The 6,752-nt window shown below is 45.3% G+C and overlaps 1 non-coding gene across 1 annotated transcript; it reads left to right on the forward strand.

The window, feature by feature from the left end:
* On the forward strand, nucleotides 1–89 carry trnar-ucg (transfer RNA arginine (anticodon UCG)). Its single transcript is given in 2 exon segments — nucleotides 1–37; nucleotides 54–89. It is a non-coding gene; the product is annotated as a tRNA-Arg (tRNA).
* Nucleotides 90–6,752: the final 6,663 nt, after the last annotated feature.

Genomic DNA, 6,752 nt, shown 5'->3' on the forward strand with positions numbered 1-6,752 from the left:
GACCGTGTGGCCTAATGGATAAGGCGTCTGACTTCGGTATATTCGATGATGTTATCAGAAGATTGCAGGTTCGAGTCCTGCCACAGTCATTTTGACCCAAAGGGATTCTGCAGGGCTTTGGGGATCAAGTCGGGGACTGAACAGATTGGAAACCCGACATGGACTTGATGGGGCGAATGGCTTCCTCATGTGCTGTCACTGACTTCATGAGAAGAGGGTGACCAATCAGAAGTGGGCTGGGGTTCCAGCGGGCTCAAACTGCAGGAATTCCAGGTCCCTGAAGGACTGAGCTGAAACTGATCAGTTTCACTGCAGGAAACACCGTCTCGGGAGAAATAACATCACAAATAATTCCATTTGACTAATTATTCAATTATAAAACAATGGGCAGATGTGAAGGTGTGATGTTACTTTTCACTGTGAGGGGAGAATCCACCATCTGTGTAAATCAGCAACTTTATAACATCGTCTGTACGTTTGGAAAAGAAACGATGAAAACTCTCCCCATAACCCTGGTGCGGTGGAAAGGCTCAATTCAGAGATTGGACTATAACGAGAGCACAACATAAATCATTAACTGATATTTCCGGCATAAAACACACCCCAGCTCCCGTTCCCATGTCACTGCTGTCCCTATCAGGCGGTGGCTGACTCTGAAAAGAGACTTTGTTTTGTGTTTCTGCAGGAAAACCACAAAGATCCTCCCAGGCAGTGAAACTCATCTTCCCAGAATCTCCATACCAGATTGAAACAGAAAACACAAAGACAGTGAGAAAGTTCCAGAGAGTTACTGAGCATTAAAACCAATGAAATAAACCAATTCTGGAGAGATGTTGGTGCAGCTTTTTCAGAGAGATTGTGGGTGGCTCTTAAAAGAGCCGTTGTGTTTCGAGTGTTTTCACTACACGGTGGAGTTTTACTTGGAGTTGATGTACTTGGTCACTCACTTTGTCCCTTCTCACATTCCGAGCGCTTTGTTGGGTGGAAATGTTTCTTCAGGCAGTTTCAACAGCTCAGAGCCGACATTGAGTCAGAAACCAGAAATGGGAGTACGGGACACAGACAAGGAATTGAGACTGAACCTTTCTAAATCTCACTGGTAATAGGCCTCAGCGAGAGCATTGTGTCTAATTCCATGCTCCACACTTTAGCAGGAATGGCAAGGCCTTAGAGAGGGTGCAGAGGAGATTTACTAGAATGTATCAGAGATGCAGGAATTCAGCTAATGTGGAAAGAATAGGGGTCTGGGGTGTGTGAAGCTGGGGTCCTTCTTCTTAGAGAAGAGATGTTAATGGGGCAGTTAATAGTTGTGTTCAACATTGTGAAGAGTTTTTATAAGAAGAAAGAAGTTTTACTACAATTAGGCAGAGCCTTGGTGAGATCACACCTGGAGCACTGTGTACAGTTTTGGTTCCCCTTATCGAAGGAAGGATATACTTGCCTTAAAGGAAGTGTATCAAAGTGTCACTCGATTGCTTCCTGGGATGAGGGGATTGTCCTATGAGAAGAGATTGAGTAGACGAGGCCGATATTCCTCAGAATTGAGAAGAGTCAGAGGTAATCTTACTGGCACCTAAAAATCTTAAGGGATTTAACAGGGTAAATGCTGGGACGATGTTTCCTCTGGCTGGGGAATCTAGAACTAGGAATCACAGTCTCAGTATAAATGGCTCCATCATTTAGGACTGAGAAGAGGAGAATTTTTTTCACTCAAAGTATTGTGAATCTTTGGAATTCTCTACGCGCAGTGGTTAGCACCGCAGCCTCACAGCTCCAGTGACCTCGGTTCCCTTCAGGGTATTGCCTGTGCGGAGTTTGCAAGTTTTCTCTGTGAGTGCATGGGTTTCCGCCGGGTGCTCCAGTTTCCTCCCACAGCCAAAGACTTGCAGGTTGATAGGTAAATTGACCATTGTAAATTGCCCCTAGTGGAGATAGGTCGTAGGAGAATGGTGGGAATGTGGTAGGGAATATGGGATGAATGTAGGATTAGTATAAATGGGTGGTTATTGGTCGGCACAGACTCGGTAGGCCGAAGGGCCTTTTTCAGTGCTGTATCTCTCTGTGACTCTAGAGACGTGGATGCTCAATCATTGGGTATATCCAAGAGAGAGATCGATAGGTTTTTGGATACGAAGGGAATCAAGGGATCTGTGCTCGTGTGGTAAGATGGAGTTGATGTAGGAGATCAGCTGTGATCTTATTGAATGGCAGAGCTATTTCGATGGGCCGAATAGCCTACTCCTATTTTTTATGTAAAGTTCCATTCCTCTCAGGGAATATTTAATTTTCAAAAAGAGAAATACTGCACACACTGGAAACCTGAATAATAACAGAAGATTCTGGAAACACTCAGCAGTTCCAGCAGTATCTGTGTAGAGAGGAAGGTAGGAGCAATGTTTCAGGTCTATAGAAGGGTCACAGAACTGGACCACTAACCCGAGCTTCTCTTCTCCACAGTTGTTTCCGGACTGGCTGAGTGTTTTCAGTATTTTAGGCTTTTTCTTTCTGTATTTCATCCTTTTCCCATTTGACTATTTGCTGTGAAACTTTCAGCGTTGTGCTCAATTCTTTGTGTCGTTGTGTTTTCTTTATTTGAAGTAATGTAAATAGTAACCTGAAATGAATTTGCCAAATGGTTGGGCAAATTGTTACAACCAGTTTTTGAGCAAGTTCTCCACAAACACAGTGAAGGATTCCTTCACATTTGTGAAGACCATCCAGGACTTGCATATCGATAGCAATGCCGTGTCCATGTGTCATTTGACATTGCTAGCCTATTCACCAATGTACCACTTCAGGAAGCCATAGATATTTGCACTGCAGTGCTATATCATGGTGATCTAGACCCGTCACCATTGTGCGAATCAGTATTCATTGAACTTATGAACTCGGCAACTTGCACAGTTGAGTTCAGTTTTATTGACACCATGTATCGCTGGTGTTGCCATGGGATCCCGTCTAGGCCCAGCTCTCACAAACATCTTTGTTGTATTCCATGACAAACCTGTTTTTAAGGGAATGACACCTCACCTCCGACCTCTTGCATATTTCCAATATGTAGATGATACGTTTGCTATATTTGAATCCGCAGCTGCATGAAATAATTTCCTTGCACGTCTTCATGGGCTCCATCCTGCACTCAAATTCACCTTTGGAATGGAGCTGTCAAATGAGCTCCCTTTCCTTGATGTACTAGTTGAGAAATCTGCTAAGGGGTTTTCTACCACGGTCCACCGCAAACCTACCTTCACTGGTCAATACACGCGTTGGGATTATTACAGTTCCACGCGCTATAAGATTGGCCTTATCGGCAACCAATCACTGACTGACATTGGCTCCTGGTCCAGCAACAACTCAACCTCAAAATCCTCAGACCTGCTGAGTGGTTCCAGCATTTCTTGTTTTTATTTCAAAATACTCATCCTTGTTTCTAAATCCTTATGTGTTCTCACCTGTCCCAACCTCCTTCCTCCCTCCGTAACCACCTCCCTCCCTCCCTCCGTAACCACCTCCCTCCCTCCGTAATCACCTCCCTCCCTCCCTCCGTAACCACCTCCATGCAAGCTTGATGCTGAAATAGGGCGAATCAAAGACATCCTGCATTACAATGGCTACACTGATCAGATCATTTCTCACTGTATATCGCACAAACTTATAAACGGGCTGAAGGACGTCATTTTGAGCCCTGAAAAGTGCCCAGTCTCCCTCAAATTACCCTGGAAGGGTAATTTATCCCCAGTATTTGAGTAACAGGTGAAGCGAGCTGTTTCCTGCTGTTACTATGCAGGAGCAACAAGTGTGGTGTTCACCACTAACAGGATGCTGCTGTCAAACAAAAGAGACGTCCTGCCTATCACACAAATAAGTAACGTGATATATGAATTTCAATACCAGTGTGATGCTAGGTTTCTAGACCGTACATCCCAAAACTGGCGGATTGTATCAAATAACATGTCCCTTCCGCTGTTCGCAATGGGCCCTACCCAACCAACCCGTGCTTGCAAAACTCAAAACACAGTATCCAACATGAGATGTGATTCCACAATAGGACAACATTTGCTAAATAATTCACAGTGTGCTAAGAATTACACTGACAACCAATTTAAGACTGTCAGTAGGGCTCGCAGTGTGGTGCGTTGGTGTGTACTGTAAACTACATATATTAATACACAGGGCCCTGTTCTTTGCAGACAGAAAGAACATGCACACACATTGTGCCAGTTTAAGCTAAACAAAATAAGTGACAGCCATTCACTGGCTCATTCCACAGGGCAATGCCCTGACCAATCAGAGTCAAGCTGCCTGGTTTAAACTTCAAACAAAGCTGGGCAGTTATCTGTCAATGACCATAAACTGATGCATTCTGAATGGCAATGTCTCGACCAATCAGAGTTCACTTGCCAACCAATCAGCACTCTCTTCTCACACAGAAGAAAGTTGGTGTTTTCCCTTAAATTGGTATTCTTTCGGATTGCCCTGTTGAGTGCAAGACGAAAACAACTGGCTACCAAAGTTAGGACAACATGTCACTATTTTCACGAAATGATTACTTTTATTTTCAATATAAAAATATAAAGCAATATGAGTGTAACATTTACAGACAAATTCTATTACCTCACATTGCCTGATTCTTTCACACTGACAGACTATGTGAACTACTGTCCCGATTTTGCAGTTCTCACTTCCAGTTAGCAAATGTCAGCAATCTGTGATACAGTGCAGTTTACAGACCAGACCGTCAATCACAACATGCAATAATTGTTCAGCTTATGTTGGACTGGTGGGATTTAGAAATACTAGGAATTGAGATGAGCTGTTATTGCATTTAATTATTTGTTTCATGGGATGTGGACGTCGCCAGCCAGGCCAGCATTTATTGTCCATCCCTAATTGCCCATGAGAAGGTGGTGGTGAGCTTCCTTCTTGAACCACTGCAGTCCATGTGGGGTAGGTACACCCACAGTGCAATTAGGAAGGGAGTTCCAGGAATTTTACCCAGCGACAGTGAAGGAATAGCGATATAGTTCCAAGTCAGGATGATGTGTAGCTTGGAGGAGAACTTTCAGGTGGTGGTGTTCCCATGCATCTGCGGCCCTTGTCCTTCTAGGCAGTAGAGGATGCAGGTTTGGAAGGTGCTGCCTGAGTAGCCTTGGTGCATTGTTGCATTGCATCTTGTAGATGGTACACACTGCTGCCACTGTACGTCAGTGGTGAAGGGAGTGAATGTTGTGGACGGGGTGCCAATCAAGCGTGTTGCTTTGTCCTGGATGGTGTCGAGCTTCTTGAATGTTGTTGGAGCTGCACCCATCCGGGCAAGTGGATAGTATTCCATCACACTCCAGACTTGTGCCTTGTAAATGGTGGACAGGCTTGGGGAGTCAGGAGGTGAGTTACTCACCGCATGCTTCCTACCCTCTGACCAGCTCATGTAGTCACACTATTTATAAGGCGACTCCAGTTCAGTTTCTGGTCAATGGGAACCCCCAGGAAGTTGATAGTGGGGGATTCAGCGATCGTAATGCTGTTGAATGTCAATGGGAGATCGTTAGATTCTCTCTTGTTCGAGATGGTCATTGCCTGGCACTTGTGTGGCGCGAATGTTACTTGCCACTTATCAGCCCAAGCCTGGATATTGTCCAGGTCTTGCTGCATTTCTACATGGACTGCTTCAGTATCTGAGGAGTCGCAAATGGTGCTAAATTTTGCAATCATCAGTGAACATCCCCATTTCTGACCTTATGATTGAAGGAAGGTCCCTGATGAAGTAGTGAAGAAGGTTGGGCCGAGGATACTACCCTGAGGAACTCCAGCAGTAATGTCCTGGTGCTGAGATGACTGACCTCCAACAATCACAACCATTTTCCTTTGTGCTAGGTCCGATTCCAACCACTGGAGAGTTTTCCTCTTGATTCCCATTGACTCCAGTTTTGCTCTGGCTCCTTGATGCCAGACTCAGTCAAATGCTACTTTGATGTCAAGGGAAGACACTCTCACCTCACCTCTTGAGTTCAGCTCTTTTGTCCTTGTTTGAACCAAGGCTGTAATGAGGTCAGGAGCTGAATGGCCCTGGCGGAACCCAACCGAGCGTCACTGAACAGGTTATTGCAAAGCAACTTCCCCGTCGATGACACCTTCCATCACTCTACTGATGATTGAGAGTGGACTGATGCGGCAGCAATTGGCTGGGTTGGATTTGTCCTGCTATTTGTGTACAGGACATACCTGGGCAATTTTCCACATTGCCGAGTAGATGCCAGTGTTGTAGATGTACTGGAACAGCTTGGCTAGGGGCGCGGCAAGTTCTGGAGCACAGGTCTTCAGTACTATTGCCGGAATATTGTCAGGGCCCGTAGCCTTTGCTGTATCCAGTGCCTTCAGTCGTTTCTTGATATCACGTTGAGTGAATCGAATTGGCTGAAGACTGGCATCTGTGTTGCTGGGGACTTCAGAAGGAGGCCGAGATGGATCATCAACCCGGCACTTCTGGCTGAAGATTGTTTCAAATTCTTCATCCTTGTCTTTTGCACTGATGTGCTGGGCTCCCCCATCATTGAGGTTGGGGATATTTGTGGAGCCACTTCCTCCTGTTGGTTGTTTAATTGTCCACCACCATTCATCATTGGATGTGGCAGGGTGTAGTTCTGATCCGTTGGTTGTGGGATCACTTAGCCCTGTCTATTACATGCTGCTTCTGCTGTCTGGCATGAAAGTAGTCCTGGGCTGTAGCTTCATCAGGCTGACGCCTCATTTCA

The sequence above is a fragment of the Heterodontus francisci genome, unplaced genomic scaffold (genome assembly GCF_036365525.1).
Source record: "Heterodontus francisci isolate sHetFra1 unplaced genomic scaffold, sHetFra1.hap1 HAP1_SCAFFOLD_43, whole genome shotgun sequence".
In the NCBI taxonomy this organism is placed as follows: domain Eukaryota; kingdom Metazoa; phylum Chordata; class Chondrichthyes; order Heterodontiformes; family Heterodontidae; genus Heterodontus; species Heterodontus francisci.